Here is a 12178-nt window from a genome sequence, read left to right as displayed (position 1 = left end):
CCACTGGGCACAGATGTCAATTCAACGTCTATTCCACATTGATTCAATGGCATTTCCTTGAAATGACATGGAAACCACGTTGATTCAACCAGTGTGTGTCCAGTTGGATGTCGCCTGAGGGACAGCATTTCATTACCAGTCATTCTGTTAAAGGTCCTTACTGATAGCCCCATCTGATTACATCAACATAGAACCATCTCCAACTGAGGCAGAGGAGAGCAAGTTTATGTTTATTGTCATAAGTCTTGTCCTGGAGGCTGAACTGAGCAAGTTCCGCTAGATGGGCCAGCTGCAAAGTCAAAATTGGCTATATAGTAAAAATTCATTTAGGTCTTAATTCAAGGTTGGGCATTAGGGTTGGCAGTATGGTTAGGGTTAGGTTTCAAATCAGATTTTGTGGCTGTGCCAGCGCTCTACAGAGCTGCCTCCAGGCCAGGGCAAGATTCATGATAATAAATGTGTATGTGACCAATAACATTTGATTTGATTTAAAGGAGAGGATAAAGTGTATAACTTAAGCAGCTCTTAGAGAGCTTACTGATTGGCCTACTAGGCATGCCTAGAGACCACAAACGCATTGCAATATATTCTCAGTCACCCTTGGGAGTGATAATTATGTTATATTCAGTCATATATTGTAGTTATAGTGTAAGAACTGTAAATGTATTGACAATCTTATTTTAATTTGGAGTGATGCAGTGATATTCCATTCAGATTCCCTCTAGCTTGATGCCAAGAGGAGGCGGATGGAGGCAGAGAGAGAGAGAGAGAGAGACAGGAGCAGAGAGAGTGAAGTGGAGAGAGAAAAAAGGAGAGGAGTGATCAGAGTGGAGCGGCAACATGCATCCAGCCCACCCACTCTTCACTCAGCGGTGCACAGCATGTTAAATCAGGCGTAGAATCTCTGCCCCCTCGACCTCTTGTCTCTGCTCTCCTCTTCTTTCTCCTCCTCTTCACACACAGGCCACTTCCACAGCAACCAACAGAGCCAACTCGCACCAGTGGCCATGGTAACCACAATATGTGGGAAGGGTTTTCAGAGAAACTAGCCTGCATTTACAGAGGCAGCCCAATTCGGGTCTTTTTTCCACTAATTGATATCTTGACCAATCACAACAGATCTTTTCACATGAGCTCTTTTTCAGAGCTGATCTGATGGTTAAAAGACCAATTGGGGAAAACAATATCAGAATTGGGCTGCATGTGTAAACGCAGCCTGAAAGCGCTGAGGCCTTTTACATTCTGTCTGTCTATCTCCCAGCATACCATACAAAATATCTTCACAATCAGCTGCTATGTAATAAAGGAGCTAAGATCTGATGAAAATCACACAAATAATTATATTGGTCATATTTTTGTGTGGGTGCACTCAACGACAATGCAGACTCTTAATTGGAACGTGCGCTGTATCTTTTTAAGCTTTAGAAGATGCAGCCAATGTTTAACGCGTGGTATCACTTAGGGGTGCTGAGGATTCCCTCCCAAAAACATTGAAAAAGGTTCCCCCTCACTCTGCACTGTTCGTACATTTACATTGTAGTCATTTAGCAGTTGCTCTTATCCAGAGCGACTTATAGTTAGTGCAATCATCTTCAGATAGCTAGGTGGGACAACCACATATCACAGGCATAGAAACTACATGTTTCCTCAATAACGTAGCTATCAGTAGAGTCAGAGCTAGAAGGGGTGGGGAGGGTTGAGGTGAAGAGGAGGATTATTTAAGATACTGTTTGAAGACATAGGGTTTCAGAGGTTTTTATGAAGTTGGGCAGGGACTCTGCTGTACACAGATCTGATTCATTGCATATGGGATGGGTCAGATTTATGCTGACTCTCCCACCAAATCCCAGCATTTCAATGCTCTGGCTGTCAGGTGCTCAACGTGACCATAAACACACAGTTCTTTCTTCCTCTGTAATATGGATCCCTCATTCAGAGTGACCAAATATTCTCAGTGCCTCCACAGTTGGCTTAAAATGATGCCGTTTATTATCCGTCCATACCATCTCTGTGTTCACTTTTCTCTCAACATTACCGTACTGGGGGGGCGGACATCACCAACACTTCACCTGTTGCTGAGTGTGTGCTGAGAAGAAACGGTTGCGAAGGAACCCGCACAAGTTAATAAAGCTGAGAAGATGTATTGTGTGACTTTGCTTGAGCTGTCATTTGAATATATTCTGCTTAATCTAAGTCTATTGTGGGAAAACAAAGCTGGGAATGATTACTGCAAGTTTCCTGTGCTGGAAAATGTGTGGAATATTGACAAGTCCTTTGTTCTTTCTCAAGTGTGACCTAAGGCAAACAAATGTTCTAGTAATGTGGTTGAGACTAGAGAAAGGCATAACCAGCTCTCTGTTAGGTTGATTGTTTGCTTCGACAGAGGTTATGTTTAATTCCTATTCACTCCTATTTGCTATTGAACATGGCTGTGCCTGTTCAGTATGGTGTCTGGTGTCTGAATGGAAATACCCTATGTCATCATGAACCCTGCGGCCTCCTTAAGCTGACCAGATCCAATTCTGCCAGAGAGAATTCTGGGACACCCTCAAGGTCATCTAAAAAGGTTCCCTTGAGAAGAAGCTCAACATGGTTTTAACTGAGTAGAAACTGTGGCTATCTACAGTGCCTTGCGAAAGTATTCGGCCCCCTTGAACTTTGCGACCTTTTGCCACATTTCAGGGTTCAAACATAAAGATATAAAACTGTATTTTTTTGTGAAGAATCAACAACAAGTGGGACACAATCATGAAGTGGAACGACATTTATTGGATATTTCAAACTTTTTTAACAAATCAAAAACTGAAAAATTGGGCGTGCAAAATTATTCAGCCCCTTTACTTTCAGTGCAGCAAACTCTCTCCAGAAGTTGACCTAAATGACTAATGATGATAAATACAATCCACCTGTGTGTAATCAAGTCTCCGTATAAATGCACCTGCACTGTGATAGTCTCAGAGGTCCGTCAAAAGCGCAGAGAGCATCATGAAGAACAAGGAACACACCAGGCAGGTCCGAGATACTGTTGTGAAGAAGTTTAAAGCTGGATTTGGATACAAAAAGATTTCCCAAGCTTTAAACATCCCAAGGAGCACTGTGCAAGCGATAATATTGAAATGGAAGGAGTATCAGACCACTGCAAATCTACCAAGACCTGGCCGTCCCTCTAAACTTTCAGCTCATACAAGGAGAAGATTGATCAGAGATGCAGCCAAGAGGCCCATGATCACTCTGGATGAACTGCAGAGATCTACAGCTGAGGTGGGAGACTCTGTCCATAGGGCAACAATCAGTCGTATATTGCACAAATCTGGCCTTTATGGAAAAGTGGCAAGAAGAAAGCCATTTCTTAAAGATATCCATAAAAAGTGTTGTTTAAAGTTTGCCACAAGCCACCTGGGAGACTCACCAAACATGTGGAAGAAGGTGCTCTGGTCAGATGAAAGCAAAATTGAACTTTTTGGCAACAATGCAAAACGTTATGTTTGGCGTAAAAGCAACACAGCTGAACACACCATCCCCACTGTCAAACATGGTGGTGGCAGCATCATGGTTTGGGCCTGCTTTTCTTCAGCAGGGACAGGGAAGATGGTTAAAATTGATGGGAAGATGGATGGAGCCAAATACAGGACCATTCTGGAAGAAAACCTGATGGAGTCTGCAAAAGACCTGAGACTGGGACGGAGATTTGTCTTCCAACAAGACAATGATCCAAAACATAAAGCAAAATCTACAATGGAATGGTTCAAAAATAAACATCCAGGTGTTAGAATGGCCAAGTCAAAGTCCAGACCTGAATCCAATCGAGAATCTGTGGAAAGAACTGAAAACTGCTGTTCACAAATGCTCTCCATCCAACCTCACTGAGCTCGAGCTGTTTTGCAAGGAGGAATGGGAAAAAAATTCAGTCTCTCGATGTGCAAAACTGATAGAGACATACCCCAAGCGACTTACAGCTGTAATCGCAGGAAAAGGTGGCGCTACAAAGTATTAACTTAAGGGGGCTAAATAATTTTGCACGCCCAATTTTTCAGTTTTTGATTTATTAAAAAGTTTGAAATATCCTATAAATGTCGTTCCACTTCATGATTGTGTCCCACTTGTTGTTGATTCTTCACAAAAAAATACAGTTTTATATCTTTATGTTTGAAGCCTGAAATGTGGCAAAAGGTCGCAAAGTTCAAGGGGGCCAAATACTTTCGCAAGGCACTGTATCTATACAAGAAGTGTTTTAGAGCACATCAACAGACTTCATCTAGTCGGCTTGGGGATTCGAACCAGTGACCTGGCAGTTACTGGCCCAATGCTCTTAATCGCTAGACTACCTGCTTCCCTTTCTGTATTAACATCAATGCAGTGGTTCTCGAATGGACTTAATCACGGACTTCCTTGTTTTGTGATACAGCCGTGGGACTAGGACTGCTCATACTTCCACAGTGAGAGACAAAGCTCGGGGCCCTGGGTCTGATCCCCGCCCTTTGCAACTGGGTCCTGGACTTCCTGACAGGTCATCCCCAGGTGGTGAAGATAGGTAACAACACCTCCGTTATGCTGATCCTCAACATGAGGCCCCACAAGGGTGCATGCTCATCCCCCTCCTGTATTCCCTGTTCACCCATGACTGCGTGGCCACACACGCCTCCAACTCAATCATCAAGTTTACAAACGACACAACGGTGGTAGGCCTGATCACCAACAATGACAAGACAGCCTACAGGTAGGGGGTGAGGGCCCTGGCGGAGTCATGCCAGGAAAATAACCTCTTAATCAACGTCAACAAAACGAAGGAGCTGATCATGGACTTCAGGAGAGCGCACCCCCATCCACGTCGACAGCGCTGCAGTGGAGAGGGTGAAAAGCTTCAAGTTCCCCGGAGTGCATATCACTGACAACCTGAAATGGTCCATCCACACAGACAGTGTGACTAAAAAGGCACAACAGCGCCTCTTCAACCTCAGGAGGCAGAATAAATTCAGCTTGGCCCCTAAGACCCTCACAAACCTCTACAGATGCACCATTGCGAGCATCCTCTTGGGCTGTATCACTGCCTGGTACTGTCCGCAACCGCAGGGCTCCCCAGAGGGTGGTGCGGTCTGCCCAACGCACCACTGGGGGCACACTGCCTGCCATCCAGGACATCTACAACACCCCATGTCACAGGAAGGTCAAGAAGATCATCAAGGACCTCAACCACCTGAGCCACGGCCTGTTCACCCACCTACCATTTAGAAGATGGTGCATCAAAGCTGCGACCGAAAGACTGATGAACAGATTCTATCTCCCGGCCATCAGACTGTTAAACAGTCACCACTAGCCGGCCTCCGCCCAGTACCCTGCCCTGAACTTAATCACCGTTACTAGCCGACTGCTACTCAGTACTCAACCCTGCTCCTTAGAGACAGTTGCCCTATGTACATAGTCATTTAAATAATGTTTACATACTGTTTTACTGTTCATATGTACTGTATATACTGTTTTCTAGTCAAGGCCTATCCTATATAACTACTGCTGTACACACCTTTTCTATTCCTATACTGTCCGTACTGTCTATACACACCATCATATACATATATATTTTTATTCCGAACTCTGACATTTCTCGTTCTAATATTTCTATATTTATTTTTATTTTTGAGATTTGCGTGTATTGTTTTGTATTGTCAGGTATTACTGCACTGTTGGAGATAGGAACAGGAGCATTTCGCTACACCCGCGATAACATCTGCCACCAATAACAGTTGATTTGACTTGATTTGAGAGCAACGTTCAACATAGAGAGCAACAGGGGCTTGTATGAGTTATCCTGTCACTGACTCCACAGCAGGGAGGAAGATCTACTGCCTGCTGGACAGTTTCAGGACTACAGCCAAGATGGCTTTCCCTATAAACACACTATTATGAGAACCATATCTCGATCCAGCACAGATGTGAGTTGCAAACATTCCCTTTCCCTCCATATTTGTTAAAAGTATGGTAAGTATAGCCTACTGTAAATTCTGTGAAAATACTTTAGACAAAATTATGAGCATGACAATGTCTGAATAAGTTACTAATGAGAAGGGACGGCGCCTTAAGACTCCATATAATTCACTACATATGAAGAGGTTGGCCCTGTCTGTTCAGAACCTTCAGTGCGCACACAAGCACGCACACGCCCCATGGGAGGAAACGGGATGTCCTGAAGCGAGCTTGTCTCATTCTCTCAACTCCAGATGTTGGAAGCGGAGCCTGCTTATCAGAACCAGAGACGTGAGCCAGAAAATTGGAAAATTGTGTCTTAAACCAGATTGCCATGGTCCTGAACCTCTGTCCAGAGCTATGCCCTATAGCACTGGGCATGAACTAACACACAACTCTTCTGCTCTAACAATGCCTCCCACCAGGCACAGACGTCATTTCAACGTAATTTATTTAAATAACATGGAAATAATGTTGATTCAACCAGTGCTGGACTACAAAAGGAGTACTCTTTTTTCTTTGTTATTACCCCCCTTTTCATGATATCCAATTATGATCTTGTCTCATCGCTGCTACTCCTCAACGGGCTCGGGAGAGGCAAAAGTGATGTCATGCATCCCCCGAAACATGGCCTGCCAAACCACACCCCTTAACACCCACCCGCTTAACCCAGAAGCACCAATGTGTCAGAGGAAACATTGCTCAACTGATGACAAAAGTCAGCCCACAGGCACCCAGCCCACCACAAGGAGTCGCTAGAACACGATGAGCCAAGTAAAGCCCCTTTGGCCAAACCTTCCCCGGACAATGCTGGACCAGTTGTGTGCCGCCTGGTCACAGCCTGGTATCAAACCCAGGTCTGTAGTGACGCCTCAAGCACTGCGATGCAGTGCCTTAGACCGCTCCGCCACTTGGGAAGCTACAGAGTGCTCTTCTAGTGTACTCATTTGTTGAGTTGTTATACTATTGTATTTTCAACAGTTTTCTACAATATTTGTGACATACGAAACAAGTATGTGTGAAGCTTGAAAACTTATTGTGACCCTTTCAGGGAGTTGCTTTGTGTACATGGTGTTTTCTGTTATTTAGCAGGCTCTGAGAGACAGTCCATGACTTTACAGGACTTGGTGACACCTTGATTGGGGAGAACGAACTCATTTTAATGGCTGGAACAGAGTACATGGAATGGTAAAGAACATGGTTTCCATGTGTTTGATGCCATTCCATTTACTCCATTCCAGCCATCATTATGAGCCGTCCTTCCCTCAGCAGCCTCCTGTGCTGTACCTCACGCTGTACCTCACTCTTTAGGATTTTAGTGTTCTCTCATGGACTATTTATTTCACTGAAATGATGGGTATACGTTCTCTAATATCTTCAATGTCTCTCACTATTTTGATAGAGAATAAACAAAAAGGGTAATCCCGAGAGACATTTAGATTTTTTAAATGTTTCAATCTGTATTCTAGGCTGCCTGTATTGGCTTTTCGGTTGTTATATACAGTAGCATAATATTTTATTGGGGGAGACAGCTTAGCTGGTAAGAGCTTTGGGTCAATAACTGCAAAAGTCACTGGCTCAAATCCCCGAGCTGACTAGGTGACAAATCTATTAATGTGCCCTTAAGCAAGGCATGTAACCATAATTGCTCCTGTAAGTCAAGTGTCTGCGAAAATGTAATGTAAGTGTGTCATCTCTCTATAACACAATCTTTACTTTATGATGACACTATCGAATCTTCCAAGAATTTCCACGAAGAACTTCCAATGTGTCCACAGTCTACAATGTGTTTAGGACACACGATTTTCTTTGGCTTGAGCTTTTACCAGTCCTGATTTCATGTATTAATGCTCAGCTGGTTGATACAAGTGCAAATGTATGTCAAATTCTACATTTAATTAAATAGCTATGCTGACACAGCATATTATACAGTGGCAGCATTGAGATATAGACCGCAATAATGTCCCACTTTTAATTTCAAACGTCTGGTAATTGCCCTAAATCACGCATGTGGAGATGTTGGACGCGTTCCTCTGCCCAGGCGTTGTTGACGTCTGCAAGATCTTACAACGCCTGGACAGGTATTTTCAGTATCAGTTAACAATATCATATGTCATAGCAATTGTCAGTCAATGGCACAGTAGTTGACGTGTCACGCAACCATTGGTTGATGCATGCAATATCTGAGCAGAGGAACGCGACCACTGACGAGGTGGCCTTGCGCAGAACCCACTTGGTGCGTGAGACCTTGCGGACGAAGTCTCCGCCCATTGTCGAGATTGTGCTGCAGTTGCAGCAAGAAAGGTGGTGAGGAGGACTCCCATCAGGATTCTGCGTTTTTCTCGTCCAGTGTCTGGCTGCGTGCTGTTTGCAGGCTTCTCCGAAATTGTTGATTGGTAAGTTTGTGCAATTTATTTTATTGAGATAGGATATTGGCTTGGCGCTCTTCTCGGTGATGGAGCCTACACTCCGGACCGCTCTAAACAGATTACACCGCAATAAGAATTTTCTTTGTATCCAGTTAGAATCAGTTACTGTTGCAAAAATAATGTGGAACCGAACAGATCTTGTTCTATCCACATTGCTCAGATTTCGAAGTTAGTTCATGTGTTTATTTGACCCTGTTGAAGTTGTCTTTGCTTGAACTATCAGATGTATGTGTTTGCGCGGCGTTGTGTTTTTCTAAAGGCCATTCATTCAGAGAGCATCTAATCTGTAGGATACTTGATTTGCAGTCACATTGCGCCATGTTAATATGGAGTTTTGAGAATGTATATAACGGTATACACAAGGAGCCACCCTACTGCTCTTTGAAGAGATGCAGGCGTGGCCGCCCTTGTTTATAGAAACATTGCTATGATTTCAAACCAGACACTGATAAAATGCGACATTCAAAGCAAAATTCCGGACTTTATTGTATTAAATGTGCGTAATGACATTGAGGAAGAACTACATCTAGGTACCGTCTGTATAACTTGAAGCTATTATGTAATCAGAGGAGCTGCATGTATCGCTCGCTGTAGGCCTATGTCACATCGGAGTCTGCTCTCTGCTACATGTGGCTCGAGGCTACCCTTTAATGTTTACCGGGAGTTGAAAACATTTAGTGACGTCATGTCATTGGCACAATTTAAATCCCAGCCAAACTGCTGAAACGACCCTTTGGTGGTGAAATCCCGCATTTGCCTCACGTCTTCACATGTTTGTGCCAAACGGGGTTGTCACTATATTGAGCAAGGTGGGCTTTGAGGCCTTTTAAATAGTTACGAACGCCTTGTGATTATGAGATATCCAGCGCATTGGCTTTGCTGTCCGGAGTGTCACTGACAGTCGTGAGTCAGAGTTTGGTTGTAAATCATTGCTCTGCTGCAGGGTCTATATTGAATGTACAAAACATTAGGAACAACTCCTCTTTCCATGACAGACTGACCAGGTGAAAGCTACGATCCCTTATTGATGTTATTTCTACTTCAATCAGTATAGATGGGGAGGGGATAAATAAAATGATTTTTAAGCCATCAGACAATTGAGACATCATTGGGCTCCCGAGTGGCGCAGAGGTCTAAGGCATTGCATCTCGGTGCTAGAGGTGTCACTACAGACACCCTGGTTCGAATCCATCACAACCGGCTGTGATTGGGAGTCCCGTAGGGCAGCGCACTGCCATTCAGACGTTGAATGGGCAAGACAAAATGTATACATTACATGGCCAAAGGTATATGGACACCTGCAAGTCGAACATCTCCTACAAAAATCATGGATATTGATATGGAGTTGGTCCCCCCCCTTTGCTGCGATAACAGCCTCTACTCTTCTGGGAAGGCTTTCCACTGTTAAAATAAATAATTATTGGACCTTTATTTATACAGGTCTTTTTCAAGAGAGACCCGGTCCAATAAAATGTTGGAACATTGCTGTGGGGACTTGCTTCCATTCAGCCACAAGAGCATTGTGAGGTCGGGCTCTGATGTTGGGCGATTAGGCCTGGCTCGCAGTCTACGTTCCAATTAATCCCAAAGGTGTTCAATGGAATTGAGGTCAGGGCTCTGTGCAGGCCAGTCAAGTTCTTCCACACTGATCTCGACAAACCATTTTGTCAGGAAAGGGCCTTCCCAAGCTGTTGCCACAAAGTTGGAAGCACATAATTGTCTAGAATGTAATTGTATGCTGTACTGTTAATATTTCACTTCACTGGAACTAAGGGGCCTAGCCCAAAACATGGAAAAACAGCCCCAGACCATTATTCCTCCTCCACCAAACTTTAAAGTTGGCATAATGCATTTGGGCAGGTAGTGTTCTCTTGGCACCTGCCACATCCAGAGTCGTCCGTTGGACTGCCAGATGGTGAAGCGTGAATCATCACTCTAGTGAACGCGTTTCCACTGCTCCGGAGTCCAATGGCGGCGAGCTTTACACCACTCCAGCCGGCACTTAGCATTGCATATGTTGATCTTAGTCTTGAAGCTCCCGACAAAGTCGTTGTGCTGACGTTGCTTCCAGAGGCACTTTGGAACTGTAAGTGTTGCAACTGAGGTCGGACATTAAAAAAAAAAAAAAATATATATATATATATATATATATATATATATATAATATATATATATATATATATATATATATATATATATATATATATATATATATATATATATATATATATATATATATATTTACACGTTACATGCTTCAGCACTCGGTGGGCCTGTTCTGTGAGCTTGTGTGGCCTACCACTTCGCAGCTGAGCTGTTGCTCTTTGATGTTTCCTCTTCACAATAACAGCACTTATAGTTGACCGGGTCAGCTCAAGCAGGGCAGAAATTTGACGAACTGACTTGTTGGTGAAGAGGGCATCCTATGATGGTGCCACACTGAAGGTCACTAAGCTCTTCAATACGGGACATTCTACTGCTAATGTTTTTCTCTGGAGATTGCATGTCTGTGCTCTATTTTATACACCTGTCAGCAACAGGTGAGGCTGAAATAGCGGAATCCACTAATTTGAAGGGGTGTCCACAAACTTGGTGTAAGTGCCTTTGAACGGGATATGGTAGTAGGTACCAGGCGCACTGGTTTGTGTGAAGAACTGCAATTTTGCTGGGTTTTTCACCCTCAACAGTTTCCCGTGTGTATCAAGAATGGTCCACCACCCAAAGGGCATCCAGCCAACTTGACACAACTGTGCGAACATTGGCGTAAACATGGGCCAGCATCCCTGTGGAATGCTTTCAACACTTTGTAGAGTCCATGCCCTGATGAATTGAGGCTGAGGACAAAGGGGAGCGCAACTCAGTATTAGGAAGGTGTTTTGTACACTCGGTGTATATTTCGAGTGAGCAGGCCTCTTGCTATTGAACATTAATGTAAATGTATACCACCATTTCACAAACCCTCGTGCCCTTTCAGAGTATTGGCTATATTCAGCCATTCAGGAGGAAACTGTGACACATACAGGTCCATAGCCACATTCTCTGCTCAGTTTTTAGGATGACTGGCATCACAGGCCAGTAGCCTACTCGTGAGCCCTTGGCCGTAGTTTGTGTGCTGGTTGGCTGTGCTCTAGCATGAGTGTGACTGATCATAATGATAAAAGAAAGTATCTCTCCCTTTTTTTTCAATTCAAAGGGCTTTATTGCCATGGGAAACCAAAGTGAAATAAACAATAAAAAAATAAAAAAACAGGAAACATTTCACTCTCAAAGGTTCCAAAGGAATAGAGACATTTCAAATGTTATGGCTATATACAGTGTTGAAACAATATGCAAATAGTTCAAGTACTAAAGGGAAAATAAATATGGGTTGTATTTACAATGGTGTTCTTCGCTGGTGTCCCTTTTCTTGTGGCAACAGGTCCCAAATCTTGCTGCTTTGATAGTACGCTGGTATTTCATGTGGGAGTTATGGGAGTTATCGAATTCTTTGTGGATCTGCGTAATCTGAGGGAAATATGTCTATGGTCATACATTTGGCAGGAGGTTAGGATGTGCAGCTCAGTTTCCACCTCATTTTGTGGGCAGTGTGGCCATAGCCTGTCTTCTCTTGAGAGCCAGGTCTGCCTATGACGGCATTTCTCAATAGCAAGGCTATGCTCTCTGAGTCTGTACATAGTCACAGCTGTCCTTAATTTTGGGTCAGTCACAGTGGTCAGGTATCTAGTTTGCTCTGTTTTTTTTGTAAATTCTTTCCAATGTATCCCGTAATTCTTTTTTTCCCTCATGATTTA

At 43.6% G+C, this 12178-nt stretch overlaps 1 protein-coding gene across 1 annotated transcript in view; it reads left to right on the top strand.

Moving 5' to 3' along the window:
- The first annotated feature begins 8156 nt into the window (after window positions 1-8156).
- Window positions 8157-12178, top strand: part of LOC139412798 (spectrin beta chain, non-erythrocytic 1-like) — a 128447-nt gene continuing 124425 nt past the window's right edge. The window contains exon 1 of the mRNA XM_071159530.1: window positions 8157-8354. The gene's annotated coding sequence lies outside the window, so the exon portion shown is untranslated. The remainder of the gene's footprint in view (window positions 8355-12178) is intronic.

The sequence above is a fragment of the Oncorhynchus clarkii genome, chromosome 1 (assembly GCF_045791955.1).
Source record: "Oncorhynchus clarkii lewisi isolate Uvic-CL-2024 chromosome 1, UVic_Ocla_1.0, whole genome shotgun sequence".
NCBI classification, from domain to species: Eukaryota; Metazoa; Chordata; class Actinopteri; order Salmoniformes; family Salmonidae; genus Oncorhynchus; species Oncorhynchus clarkii.
Note: the sequence above shows the minus strand (reverse complement) of the source record. Positions and strands in the feature narration are given on the sequence as shown.